Genomic DNA, 14,953 nt, shown 5'->3' on the forward strand with positions numbered 1-14,953 from the left:
ATTTTTCATTTAAGAGAGGTGATGGATTCATAGGACACTCATAGCTTTAAGACATGAACCTTAAATTTTATTAATCATGAAATAAGAACAAGACTCAAAGATAATTATAAGAGAAGACTAGTAATAATAGAAAATAGAAAATTAAAAACAGAAATTTAAATGACTCTAAAATTGATTCCTAATGATAGAGGTTATCACATAGTTAGGACTCAACAACCTTGATTTTGAAAAGTGGATGCTCCCTCAACTTGTGGTGTGTTTGACCCTTCAAGGGAGAGCTTCTGGCGCTTCAGCTCCTGTAGCTCACGCCCCTGCTTCTCTTGTTCCTTCAGCAGTTTGCAGAGCATGCATTTTTGATTCTGCTGTTCTTCCTTAATTTGTTCCATAGCTTCTTGCTGCTTGGCAACAGATACTTCTAGGCGGGCCCAGTAGTCAAATTCAGGAAGTTTAGGGAGGAATTCCGGCGCCCTCCTTTTGTAGAGTTATCTTGCAATTGTCCTTCCATTGACTTCTTGGTGATTGGATGTTCAATTGGAATGAATTCATCTACTCCCATCCTCACCCCAGCATCTTTACATCGTAAAGAGATTAAGCTTGGGTAAGCCAGTTTGGCTTCAGTGGAGTTCTTATTTGCAATTGTGTAAATCTCACAAGCAATCAGATGATGAATCTCCACTTCTTTTCCCAGCATAATGCAATGAATCATCACTGCTCTCTTGATAGTGACCTCAGAACGGTTACTAGTAGGCAAAATAGAACGCCCAATGAAGTCTAGCCAACCTCTTGCAACTGGTTTGAGATCTCCCCTCTTGAGTTGGTTTGGGACACCTTTTGAATTGGTCATCCACTTAGTTCCAGGGAGGCATATGTCCTCTAGAACTTGATCCAACCCCTTATCTACTCTCAGCATTCACCTAATAAAGGATTTAGGATCATCTTGTAGTTGAGGCAATTTGAGGACCTCTCTTATTTTGTCTAGATGGAAGTAAATAATTCTCCCTCTGACCATGGTTCTGTAGGTATGAAAAAAAGTTCCAGTCATTCTCTGCTTATCTGTCAGCCACAGATTTGAGTAGAATTCCTGAACCATGTTTCTTCCAACCTTTGCCTCAGAGTTGGTTAGAACTTTCCATCCTCTGTTTCGAATTTGCTATTGGATCTCCAGATATTTGGTGGACGAAATTGTGACCCTCTTTGTATTTGCATGAGATTTATTTAATGGCTATTGGCTATGTGTGGACATAACTCCGTTCAACTTAACCAGCAAGTGTACTGGGTCATCCAAGTAATACCTTACGTGAGTAAGGGTCGATCCCACAGAGATTGTTGGTATGAAGCAAGCTATGGTCACCTTGTAAATCCCAGTTAAGTGGACTCATAAAGTAAAATGTGATTAGATTGGATAAATAAAGATAAATAAAATAAAAAGGGATAGAAATACTTATGTAAATCAATAGTGGGAATTTCAGATAGGCGTATGGAGATGCTGTGCTCCTCTTGTATTTCTACTTTCTTATTACATTCATCCAGTCCTTCTTACTCCTTTCCATGGCCAGCTGTATGTAGGGCATCACCGTCGTCAATGGCTACTTTTCATCCTCTCGGGAAAATGGTCCTATGCGCTGTCACTGCATGGCTAATCGTCTGGAGGCATCACCCTTGTCGATGGCTACATCCCATGCTCTCAGTAAAAATGGTCCAAATGCTCTGTCACAGCACGGCTAATCATCTGTCGGTTCTCAATCAGGTTGGAATAGAATCCCTTGATTCTTTTGCGTCTGTCACTAACGCCCAGCCTTCAGGAGTTTGAAGCTCGTCACGGTCATTCAATACCGGAATCCTACTCGGAATACCACAGACATGGTTAGACTTTCCGGATTCCCGGAATCCTACTCAGAATACCACAGACAAGGTTAGACTTTCCGGATTTCCATGAATGCCGCCATCTATCTAGCTTATACCACGAAGATTCTGTTGGGGAATCTAAGAGATATGCGCCCGGCCTTAGGTAGAACGAAAGTGGTTGTCAGTCACGCGCGTTTATAGGTGAGAATGATGATGAGTGTCACGGATCATCACATTCATCAAGTTTGAAGTGCAACGTATATCTTGGAATAAGAATAAAAGAGAATTGAATAGAAAGTAATGGTAATTGTATTGAAACTTGAGGTACAGCAGAGCTCCACACCCTTAATCTATGGTGTGCAGAAACTCCACTGTTGAAAATACATAAGTAAAAGGTTCAGGCATGGCCGAATGGCCAGCCCCCTAAAATGTTATCAATAGCCTCTTAAAATGAAGAATAAAACAAAACTGAGACCAAAGATGTCTAATATAATAGTAACTTATCATATTTATACTAGACTAGCTACTAGGGTTTACATGAGTAAGTAATTGATGCATAAATCCACATCCGTGGCCCACTTGGTGTATGTTTAGGCTGAGCTTGATCTATCCACGAGCTGAGGCTTCTCTTGGAGTTGAACGCCGAGTTATAGCGTGTTTCTGGCGTTCAACTCCGGGTTATGACGTGTTTCTGGCGTTTGACTCCAGACAGCAGCATGTACTTGGCGTTGAGCGCCACTTTACGTCGTCAATTCCCGAATAAAGTATGGACTATTATATATTGCTGGAAAGATCTGGATGTTTACTTTCCAACGCCTTTGAGAGTACGCCATTTAAGGTTCTGTAGCTCCAGAAAATCCATTTTGAGTGCAGGGAGGTCAGATTCCAACAGCATCAGCAGTCCTTTTGTCAGCCTTTTTCAGAGTTTTGCTCAAGTCCCTCAATTTCAGCCAGAAATTACCTGAAATTACAGAAAAACACACAAACTCATAGTAAAATCCAGAAATATGAAGTTAACATAAAAACTAATGAAAACATCCCTAAAAGTAGCTTGAACTTACTAAAAACTACCTAAAAACAATGCCAAAAAGCGTATAAATTATCCGCTCATCACAACACCAAACTTAAATTGTTGCTTGTCCCCAAGCAACTGAAAATAAATTAGGATAGAAAGAAGAGAATATACTATAAATTCCAGAATATCAATGAATATTAATTATAATTAGATGAGCGGGACTTGTAGCTTTTTGCTTCTGAACAGTTTTGGCGTCTCACTTTTTCTTTTGAAGTTTAGAATGATTGGCTTCTCTAGGAACTTAGAATTTCGGATAGTGTTATTGATTCTCCTAGTTAAGTATGTTGATTTTTGAACACAGCTACTTTTATGAGTCTTGGCCGTGGCCCTAAGCATTTTGTTTTCCAGTATTACCACCGGATACATAAATGCCACAGACACATGACTGGGTGAACCTTTTCAGATTGTGACTCAACTTTGCTAGAGTCCCCAGTTAGAGGTGTCCAGAGCTCTTAAGCACACTCTTTTTACTTTGGATCACGACTTTAACCACTCAGTCTCAAATTTTTCACTTGGACCTTCATGACACAAGCACATGGTTAGGGACAGCTTGATTTAGCCGCTTAGGCCTGGATTTAATTTCCTTGGGCCCTCCTATCCATTGATGCTCAAAGCCTTGGATCCTTTTTACCCTTGCCTTTTAGTTTTAAGGGCTATTGGCTTTTTCTGCTTGCTTTTTTCTTTTTTTTTCGCAAGCTTTTGCTTTTTCACTGCGTTTTCTTGCTTCAAGAATCAATTTCATGACTTTTCAGATTGTCAATAACATTTCTCTTTGTTCATCATTCTTTCAAGAGCCAACAGTTTTAACATTCATAAACAACAAGATAAAAAATATGCACTGCTTAAGCATTCATTCAGAAAACAAAAAGTATTGTCACCACATCAATATAATTAAACTAAATTCAAGGATAATTTTGAAATTCATGTACTTCTTGTTCTTTTGAATTAAAAACATTTTTCATTTAAGAGAGGTGAATGATTAATGGAATTATTTATAACTTTAAGACATAGTTACTAAACACTAAATGATCATGAAGTAGAGACACAAAACATAAATAAACATAACATAGAAACCGAAAAACAGAAAGAAATAAGAACAAGGAATGAATCCACCTTAGTGGTGTCTTCTCCTTGAAGGACCAACAATGTCCTTAAGCTCTTCTATGTCCCTTCCTTGCCTTTGTTGCTCCTCCCTCATTGCTCTTTGATCTTCTCTTATTTCATGGAGAATGATGGAGTGCTCATGATGTTCCACCCTTAATTGTTCCACATTGTGGCTCAAATCTTCTAAGGAAGTGTTGAGTTGTTCCCAATAGTTGTTGGGAGGAAAGTGCATCCCTTGAGGCATCTCAGGGATTTCTTGATGATGAGCTTCCTCATGCATCTCTTGAGATCCGTGGAGGGTTTCTCTTGCTTGCTCCATCCTCTTCTTGGTGATGGGCTTATCCTCTTCAATGGAGATGTCTCCTTCTATGATAACTCCAGCTGAGTAACATAGATGGAAAATAAGGTGAGGAAAAGCTTGCCTTGCCATAGTGGAGGGCTTTTTGGCTATTTTGTAGATTTCATTGGAGATGACTTCATGAACTTCTACTTCCTCTCCATTCATGATGCTATGAATCATGATGGCCCGATCTACAGTAACTTCAGATCGGTTGCTAGTGGGAATGATGGAGCGTTGAATGAACTCCAACCATCCTCTAGCCACAGGCTTGAGGTCCAGTCTTCTTAGTTGAACTGGCTTGCCTATGGAGTCTCTTTTTCATTGAGCTCCTTCCACACATATGTCCATTAGGACTTGGTCCAACCTTTGATTAAAGTTGACCCTTCTAGTGTAGGGGCGTACATCTCCTTGCATCATGGGCAAGTGGAACGCCAACCTCACATTTTCCAGACTAAAATCTAAGTATTTCCCCCGAACCATTGTGAGATAATTCTTTGTACTCGCGTTCATACTTTGACCATGGTTCCTAGTGATCCATGCATTGGCATAGAACTCTTGAACCATTAAGATTCTGACTTGTTGCATGGGGTTGGTTAGGACTTCCCAACCTCTTCTTCGGATCTCATGTCGGATCTCCGGATACTCATTTTTCTTGAGCTTGAAAGGGACCTCAGGGATCACCTTCTTCTTTGCCACAACATCATAGAAGTGGTCTTGATGGCTTTTGGAGATAAATCTTTCCATCTCCTATGACTCGGAGGTGGAAGCTTTTGTCTTCCCTTTTCCTTTTCTAGAGGATTCTCCGGCCTTAGGTGCCATTGATGGTAATGGAAAAACAAAAAGCTTATGCTTTTACCATACAAAACTTAAAATATTGCTCGCCCTCGAGCAAGAGAAGAAAGAAGAGAAGAAGAAGAAGAAGAAAATATTGAGGAGTAGGGGGAGTGTGGGTTTCGGCCAAGGTATAGAAGAGGGGGTTGTGTTGTGTGAAAATGAAGTGGAATGGAGGGGTTTATATAGGAAAAGGGGAGAGGGTAGGTTCGGCCATTTTAGGGTGGGTTTGGGTGGGAAAGTGTTTTTGAATTTTGACGGTAGGTGGGGTTTATGGGGAAGAGTGGATGGATGTGAGTGGTGAAGAGGTGATGGGGAAGAGAGATTGAGGTGATTGGTGAAGGGATTTGGGAAAGAGTGTTTATTGGGAGGAGAGATTCATAGATTGAAGTTGTTGGGAAGTGTGACATGGGGAAGAGTGTTATAGGATTAGGAGGTAAGGTGGGAATATGTTAGGTGGGGATCCTGTGGGGTCCACAGATCCTGAGGTGTCAAGGAATTCCATCCCTGCACCAAATAGGCATGTAATGTAAAATGCCTTTGCATACCATTCTGGCATTTAAACGCCAAGGTGATGCACGTTCTGGGCATTCAACGCCCATGTGAAGCATGTTCTGAGCGTTCAACGCCCATATGTAGCATGTTTCTGGCGTTGAACTCCAGTTCCATGATTGTTACTGGCGTTCAGTGCCAGCTTTTTTTAAGGCACATTCCTGGCGTTCAAACGCCTGAATATAGCTTGTTTCTGGCGTTCAGCGCCAGATTCATGCTCTGTTCTGGCGTTGAACGCCAGCCAGATGCTCCTTACTGGCGTTGAACGCCAGTCTGTCCTTCCTCCAGGGTGTGATTTTTCTTCTGCTGTTTTTGATTCTGTTTTTTTTATTTTTATATTTTTTTTCGTGACTCCACATGATCATGTACCTAATAAAACACAAAATAAAAATAAAATAAAATAAAATAAAAATTAGATAAATAAAATTGGGTTGCCTCCCAACAAGCGCTTCTTTAATGTCAATAACTTGACAGTGGGCTCTCATGGAGCCACAAAGGTGATCAGGTCAATGTTGTATAGTCCCAACACCAAACTTAGAGTTTGGATATGGGGTCTTAACACCAAACTTAGAGTTTGGTTGTGGCCTCCCAACACCAAACTTAGAGTTTGACTGTGGGGGCTCTTCTTGACTCTGAACTGAGAGAAGCTCTTCATGCTTACTCTCTTTTGTCACAGAGGGATGGCCATGTGCCTTAAGCACAAGGTAGTCCCCATTCAATTGAAGGACTAATTCACCTCTGTTGACATCTATCACAGCTCCTGCTGTAGCTAGGAAAGGTCTTCCAAGGATGATGCATTCATCCTCTTCCTTCCTAGTGTCTAAGATTATGAAATTAGCAAGGATGTAAAGGCCTTCAACCTTTACTAACACGTCCTCTACTATTCCATAAGCTTGTCTCAATGACTTGTCTGCCAATTGTAATGAGAACAAGGCAGGTTGTACCTCAATGATCCCCAGCTTCTCCATTGCAGAGAGTGGCATAAGATTTATCCCTGACCCCAGATCACATAGAGCTTTATCAAAGGTCATGGTGCCTATGGTACAGGGTATTAAGAACTTGCCAGGATCTTGTCTCTTTTGAGGTAAAATTTGCTGAATCCAGGTGTCTAGTTCATTAATGAGCAAGGGAGGTTCACTTTCCCAAGTCTCATTACCAAACAACTTGCCATTCAGCTTCATGATAGCTCCTAAATATTGAGCAACTTGCTCTCCAGTCACATCTTCATCCTCCTCAGAGGAAGAATAGTCTTCAGAGCTCATGAATAGCAGAAGGAGATTTAATGGGATCTCTATGGTCTCTATATAAGCCTCATATTCCTTTGGATCCTTAATAGGAAACTCCCTCTTGCTTGAGAGACGTCCCAGGAGGTTTTCCTCACTAGGATTTTTGTCCCCCTCCTCCCTTGTGCATTCGACCATATTGATTACATCAATGACCTTGCACTCTCCTTTTGGATTCTCTTCTGTATTGCTTGGGAGAATACTGGGAGGAGTTTCAATGACTTTCTTACTCAGCTGGCCCACTTGTGCCTCCAGATTTCTGATGGAGGATCTTGTTTCACTCATGAAACTGAAAGTGGCCTTTGACAGATCAGAGACAAGATTGGCTAAATTAGAAGTGTTTTTGTTCAGAATTCTCTGTCTATTGCTGAGAAAATGATGGAAAAGGCTTGTTATTACTGAGCCTATTTCTTCCACAATTATTAAAGCCTTGTTGAGGCGTTTGTTGATCCTTCCATGAGAAATTTGGGTGATTTCTCCATGATGAGTTATAGGTGTTTCCATAAGGTTCACCCATGTAATTTACCTCTGCTATTGCAGGGTTCTCAGGATCATAAGCTTCTTCAGAAGCTGCCTCTTTAGTACTGTTGGATGCGTTTGCCATCCATTCAGACTTTAAGAGATCATGTTGACTTGCTGAGTCAACACTTTGTTCTGAGCCAATATGGTATTCAGAGCATCAATTTCAAAAACTCCCTTCCTCTGAGGTGTCCCATTATTTACGGAATTCCTCTCAGAGGTGTACATAAATTGGTTATTTGCAACCATGTCAATGAGTTCTTGAGCCTCTTCAGGCGTTTTCTTTAGGTGAATAGATCCTCCTACAGAATGGTCCAATGACATTTTCGAAAACTCAGATAGACCATAATAGAATATATCTAATATGGTCCATTCTGAAAACATGTCAGATGGACACTTTTTGGTCAACTGCTTGTATCTTTCCCAAGCATCATAGAGGGATTCACCATCTTTTTGTTTGAAGGTCTGAACATCCACTCTAAGTTTGCTCAGCTTTTGAGGAGGAAAGAATTTATCCAAGAAAGCCGTGACCAGCTTATCCCAGGAGTCCAGGCTATCCTTAGGTTGTGAATCCAACCATATTCTAGCTCTATCTCTTACAACAAAAGGGAAAAGTATGAGTCTGTAGACTTCAGGATCAACTCTATTCGTCTTAACAGTCTCACAAATCTGCAAGAACTCAGTTAAAAACTGGTAAGGATCTTCAGATGGAAGTCCATAAAACTTGCAGTTCTGTTGCATTAAAGCAACTAGTTGAGGCTTAAGTTCAGGATTATTGGCTCCAATGGCAGGAATGGAGATGCTTCTTCCATCAAATTTGGACGTTGGTTTTGTGAAGTCACCAACCATTCTCCTTGCATTATTGTTGTTGGGTTCAGCTGCCATCTCCTTCTCTTGTTCTAATATTTCTGAAAGGTTACCTTTAGATTGTTGTAATTTAGCTTCTCTTAGTTTCCTCTTCAGAGTCCTTTCAGGTTCAGGATCAGTTTCAACAGGAGTGCTTTTGTCCTTGTTCCTGCTCATATGAAGGAGAAGAAAACAAGAAAAGAAAGAGGAATCCTCTATGTCACAGTATAGAGATTCTTTTATGTTAGTAGAAGGAGAAAGGGGGGAAGAGTGAAAAAGAATGAATAGTTTGTATAAAGAGTAGGGATAGGGAAGGTGATAAGAGATGAAGAGAAGTGTTAGTAAATAAATAAAATAAATAGAAAGAGATGAAGGGGAGAGAAATTCGAAAATAATTTAAAAAAAAATGTGTTAGTAATTTCGAAAATAAAAGATAAGATAGAATTAAAATTAAAACAATTAATTAATTAAAAAGAATTTTTGAAAACAGGGTGAGATATTTTCGAAAATTAGAGAGGGAGAAGTAGTTAGGTGATTTTGAAAAAGATAAGAGATTTTGAAAAATATTAAATCAAATTTAAAAAGATAAGAATAAGAGTTAGATCATATTTTAAAATCAAATTTTTGAAAAAAGATAAAATTTTGAAAAGGATATGATAAAAAGATAAGATAAGAAATGTGATAAAAAGATATGTTTGAAAAAGATTTAATTTTTAAAATTAAAATTAATTACTTAACTAACAAGTAACTACAAGATATGATTCTAGAATTTAAAGATTGAACCTTTCTTAACAAGAAAGTAACAAACTTCAAATTTTTGAATCAATCACATTAATTGTTAGCTAATTTTCGAAAATTTGATATAAAGATAAGAAAAAGATTTTGAAAATAATTTGAAAAAGATTTTTTTGAAAATTTTCGAAAAACAAAGATAAAATTGAAAAAATATGATTTTGAAAAAGATTTTGAAAAGATAAAGATTTTAAATTTTGAAAATTTGACTTGACTTGTAAGAAATAACTAATTTTAAAAATTTTTGACTAAGTCAACTCAAATTTTCGAAAATTATGAGAAAAATAAGGAAAAGATATTTTTTTGATTTTTGAATTTTTAATTATGAGAGAGAAAACACAAACATGACCCAAAACATAAAATTTGGATCAAACACATAATGCATGCAAGAACACTATGAATGTCAAGATGAACACCAAGAACACTTTGAAGATTATGATGACATCAAGAACATATTTTGAAAAATTTTTTTGATGCAAAGAACATGCAAGACACCAAACTTAGAAATCTTTAATGCATGGACTCTAACAAACGAAAAATGCATATGAAAACAACAAACAACACAAAGCAAGAAAACATCAAGATCAAACAAGAAGACTTGTCAAGAACAACTTGAAGATCATGAAGAACACTATGAATGCATGGAATTTTCGAAAAAATAATGCATAGATTTTAAAAAACATGCAATTGACACCAAACTTAAAAATTGACTCAAGACTCAAACAAAAAACACAAAATATTTTTGATTTTTATGATTTTATTAATTTTTTTTTGGATTTTTATTTTTTCGAAAACAAAGTTGAAAAAAACGAAAAAGAAAAGAAAAATTTCAAAAAAGATTTTTGAAAATAAAATTACCTAATCTGGGCAACAAGATGAACCGTCAGTTGTCCATACTCGAACAATCCCCGGCAACGGCGCCAAAAACTTGGTGGATGAAATTGTGACCCTCTTTGTATTTGCATGAGATTTATTTAATGGCTATTGGCTATGTGTGGACACAACTCCGTTCAACTTAACCAGCAAGTGTACTGGGTCATCCAAGTAATACCTTACGTGAGTAAGGGTCGATTCCACAGAGATTGTTGGTATGAAGCAAGCTATGGTCACCTTGTAAATCCCAGTTAAGTGGACTCATAAAGTCAAATGTGATTAGATTGGATAAATAAAGATATATAAAATAAAAAGGGATAGAAATACTTATGTAAATCAATAGTGGAAATTTCAGATAGGCGTATGGAGATGCTGTGCTCTTCTTGTATTTCTACTTTCTTATTACATTCATCCAATCCTTCTTACTCCTTTCCATGGCAAGCTGTATGTAGGGCATCACCATCGTCAATGGCTACTTTTCATCCTTTAGGGAAAATAGTCCTATGCGCTGTCACTGCATGGCTAATCGTCTGGAGGCATCACCCTTGTCGATGGCTACATCCCATCCTTTCAGTGAAAATGGTCCAAATGCTCTGTCACAGCACGGCTAATCATCTGTCGGTTCTCAATCAGGTTGGAATAGAATCCCTTGATTCTTTTGTGTCTGTCACTAACGCCCAACCTTTAGGAGTTTGAAGCTCGTCACGGTCATTCAATACCGGAATCCTACTCGGAATACCACAGACAAGGTTAGACTTCCCAGATTCCCGGAATCCTACTCGGAATACCACAGACAAGGTTAGACTTTCCGGATTCCCATGAAAGCCGCCATCTATCTAGCTTATACCACGAAGATTCTGTTGGGGAATCTAAGAGATATGCGCCCGGTCTAAGGTAGAACGAAAGTGGTTGTCAGTCACGCGCGTTCATATGTGAGAATGATGATGAGTTTCACGGATCATCACATTCGTCAAGTTTGAAGTGCAACGTATATCTTGGAATAAGAATAAAAGAGAATTGAATAGAAAGTAATGGTAATTGTATTGAAACTTGAGGTACAGCAGAGCTCCACACCCTTAATCTATGGTGTGCAGAAACTCCACCGTTGAAAATACATAAGTGAAAGGTTCAGGCATGGCCGAATGGACAGCCACCTAAAATGTGATCAATAGCCTCTTAAGATGAAGAATAAAACAAAACTGAGACCAAAGATGTCTAATACAATAGTAACTTATCCTATTTATACTAGACTAGCTACTAGGGTTTACATGAGCAAGTAATTGATGCATAAATCCACTTTCGGGGCCCACTTGGTGTATGTTTGGGCTGAGCTTGATCTATCCACGAGCTGAGGCTTCTCTTGGAGTTGAACGCCGAGTTATAGCGTGTTTCTGGCATTGAACTCCGGGTTATGACGTGTTTCTGGCGTTTGACTCCAGACAGCAGCATGTACTTGGCGTTGAGCGCCACTTTACGTCGTCAATTCCCGAATAAAGTATGGACTACTATATATTGCTGGAAAGCTCTGGATGTCTACTTTCCAACGCCGTTTAGAGCGCGCCATTTAGATTTATGTAGCTCCAGAAAATCCATTTTGAGTGCAGGGAGGTGAGATTCCAACAGCATCAGCAGTCCTTTTGTCAGCCTTTTTCAGAGTTTTGCTCAAGTCCCTCAATTTCAGCCAGAAATTACCTGAAATTACAGAAACACACACAAACTCATAGTAAAGTCCAGAAATGTGAATTTAACATAAAAACTAATGAAAACATCCCTAAAAGTAGCTTGAACTTACTAAAAACTACCTAAAAACAATGCCAAAAAGCGTATAAATTATCCGCTCATCAATATTCATCTTCTTTCAGATCGAATCTGACTTTCGGGATCACTGACCTTAGACCCATTATTGTGTGGTAATGGTTTGCATGTTCTCTGGTTAAGAACTTCTCTTGATTCCAAAGATTCTTTGGATTATTCTCTTTCTTGCCTTTTGAATTGGTTTGTTTTCGCTTAGGAGCCATGATCTTGATAAATCTTGGCTTAGTGATCACGGAAAAGCACACCAAACTTGGAGGTTTGCTTGCCCTCAAGCAAAAGAAAGAAAAGAGGAGAGAGAGGAGGAGAGCAAATTCGAATGGTGGGGAGAGGAGGATGGCCGAATGTTTATTTATAAGGGAGGGGGAGAGATTTCGAAAATTTTGAAGGAGATTTGAGAAGATATGGAAAGAATTTGAGAGGATATTTGATTTTTTTGAAGAAGATTTGGAAAGGATTTGAAAGAGATTTGAAGAATGATTTAGAAAATTGTTTAATTTTTGAAATTTGAAGTTGAATGATGAAAGTTTGTGATGTGTTTATGCAGAAAATTATTGATTAAAATAAGAAAGTTTGAAAAAATTTGAAGTGAAAAACAAAATCTCCTTCACCTGCCTTTCTGGCGTTAAACGCCCAGAATGGTATCCATTCTATCGTTTAATGCCCAATTGGTGGCCATTATGGGCATTTAACGCCCAGCCAGGCACCCTGGCTGGCGTTAAATGCCAGAAACCCCTTTATCACTGGGCATTTTGCTGAACGCCCAGGATGCTGCAATTCTGGTGTTAAACGCCCAGAGTACCCTTTACTGGCGTTTTCTTGCCAGCAAACTCCTGTTCTCTACTTTTTGCACTGAATCCTTCTGTAACTCTGTGAATTCCTTCAATTTTCATGATCAACCTTGAAGAATGTATGTCATTATTCTATTGAGTAAAATAAATCACCTGCTAATAGCGGGTTGCCTCCCAGCAAGTGCTTCTTTATTGTCTTTAGCTGGACCTTTACTGTGCTTCATTCAAGCCTCAGTTTTGAGCATTCTTGCTCAAAATTGCTTTCAAGATAATGTTTGATCCTCTGTCCATTAATAATAAACTTTTTATCAGAATCCATATCTTGAAGCTCGACATAACCATATGGTGACACTCCTGTAATCACATACGGACCCCTCCACCGGGATTTAAGTTTTCCTGGGAATACTCTGAGCCCGGTGTTGAAGAGCAGAACTTTTTGTCCTGGCTCAAAGACTCTGGATGACAACTTCTTGTCATGCCACTTCTTTGCCTTTTCCTTATAAATTTTTGCATTTTCAAAGGCACTGAGTCTGAACTCCTCTAGCTCATTTAGCTGGAGCAATCTTTTTTCACCAGCTAACTTAGCATCCATGTTTAGGAATCTGGTTGCCCAGTAGGCTTTATGTTCCAATTCCACGGGTAGATGACAGGCCTTCCCATACATAAGTTGGTATGGAGAGGTTCCTATAGGAGTCTTGAATGTTGTTCTGTATGCCCACAGAGCATCATCCAAGCTCTTTGCCCAATCCTTTCTACGGGCAATAACAGTCCGTTCCAGGATTCTTTTTAGCTCTCTATTAGAGACTTCAGCTTGCCCATTTGTCTGTGGATGATATGGAGATGCTACTTTGTGGCTAATTCCATATCGGACCATAGTAGAGTACAGCTGTTTATTGCAGAAATGAGTGCCCCCATCACTGATTAGTACCCTGGGAACACCAAACCTGTTGAAGATGTGTTTCTAGAGAGGAATTTTAGCACGGTCTTAGTATTATTATTGGGAGTGGCAATTGCTTCTACCCATTTAGATACATAGTCTACTGCCACCAGAATATAAGTGTTTGAGTATGATGGTGGGAAGGGACCCATGAAGTCAATACCCCATACATTAAACAACTCAATCTCTAAGATTCCTTGTTGAGGCATGGCGTAACCATGAGGGCAAGTTACCAGCTCTTTGGCAACTGTCACAGTTACGCACAAACTCTCGGGCATCCCTATAGAGAGTAGGCCAGTAGAAGCCACATTGGAGGACCTTAGTGGCTGTTCGCTCACTTCCGAAATGTCCCCCATACTGTGATCTATGACAATGCCATAGGATCCTTTGTGCTTCCTATCTAGGTACACATCTGCGGATCATTCCGTCTGCACATCTCTTAAAGAGATATGGCTCATCCCATAGGTAGTACTTGGCATCTGAAATTAATTTCTTTCTTTGCACTCTGCTGTACTCCTGGGGTATGAACCTCATAGCTTTATAGTTTGCAATGTCTGCAAACCATGGAGCTTCCTGAATGGCAAAGAGTTGCTCATCGGGAAAGGTCTCAGAGATCTCAGTAGAAGGGAGGGACGCCCCAGCTACTGGTTCTATCCGGGACAGATGATCAGCTACCTGGTTCTCTGTCCCTTTCCTGTCTCTTATTTCTATATCAAACTCTTGCAGAAGCAATGATGAGCGGATAATTTGTATACTTTTTGGCATTATTTTTTGTATGTTTTTGATATGATATAGTTAGTTTTTAGTATATTTTTATTAGTTTTTAATTAAAATTTACTTTTCTAGACTTTACTATGAGTTTGTGTGTTTTTCTGTGATTTCAGGTATTTTCTGGCTGAAATTGAGGGACCTGAGAAAAAATCTGATTTTGAGACTCAAAAGGACTGCAGATGCTGTTGGATTCTGACCTCCCTGCACTCGAAGCGGATTTTCTGGAGCTACAGAAGCCCAATTGGCGCGCTCTCAACGGCGTTGGAAAGTAGACATCCTGGGCTTTCCAGCAATATATAATAGTCCATACTTTGCCCAAGATTTGATGGCTCAAACCGGCGTTCAAAGTCACCTCAAGGAATCCCAGCGTTAAACGCTGGAACTGGCACCCAAATGGGAGTTAAACGCCCAAACTGGCACCAAAGCTGGCGTTTAACTCAAGAGATATCTACACGAAATTGCTTCATTGCTCAGCCCAAGCACACACCAAGTTGGGCCCGGAAGAGGATTTTTATGTCATTTACTCATTTCTGTACACCCTAGGCTACTAGTTTTTCTTATAAGTAGGACCTTTATATTGTA

General features: G+C 39.2%; 1 non-coding gene across 1 annotated transcript; it reads left to right on the forward strand.

The window, feature by feature from the left end:
* The first annotated feature begins 7,931 nt into the window (after positions 1 to 7,931).
* On the forward strand, positions 7,932 to 8,035 carry LOC130977893 (small nucleolar RNA R71). The gene has a single exon (XR_009085565.1). It is a non-coding gene; the product is annotated as a small nucleolar RNA R71 (small nucleolar RNA).
* Positions 8,036 to 14,953: the final 6,918 nt, after the last annotated feature.

Source organism: Arachis stenosperma, chromosome 4, assembly GCF_014773155.1.
Source record: "Arachis stenosperma cultivar V10309 chromosome 4, arast.V10309.gnm1.PFL2, whole genome shotgun sequence".
Lineage (NCBI taxonomy): Eukaryota > Viridiplantae > Streptophyta > Magnoliopsida > Fabales > Fabaceae > Arachis > Arachis stenosperma.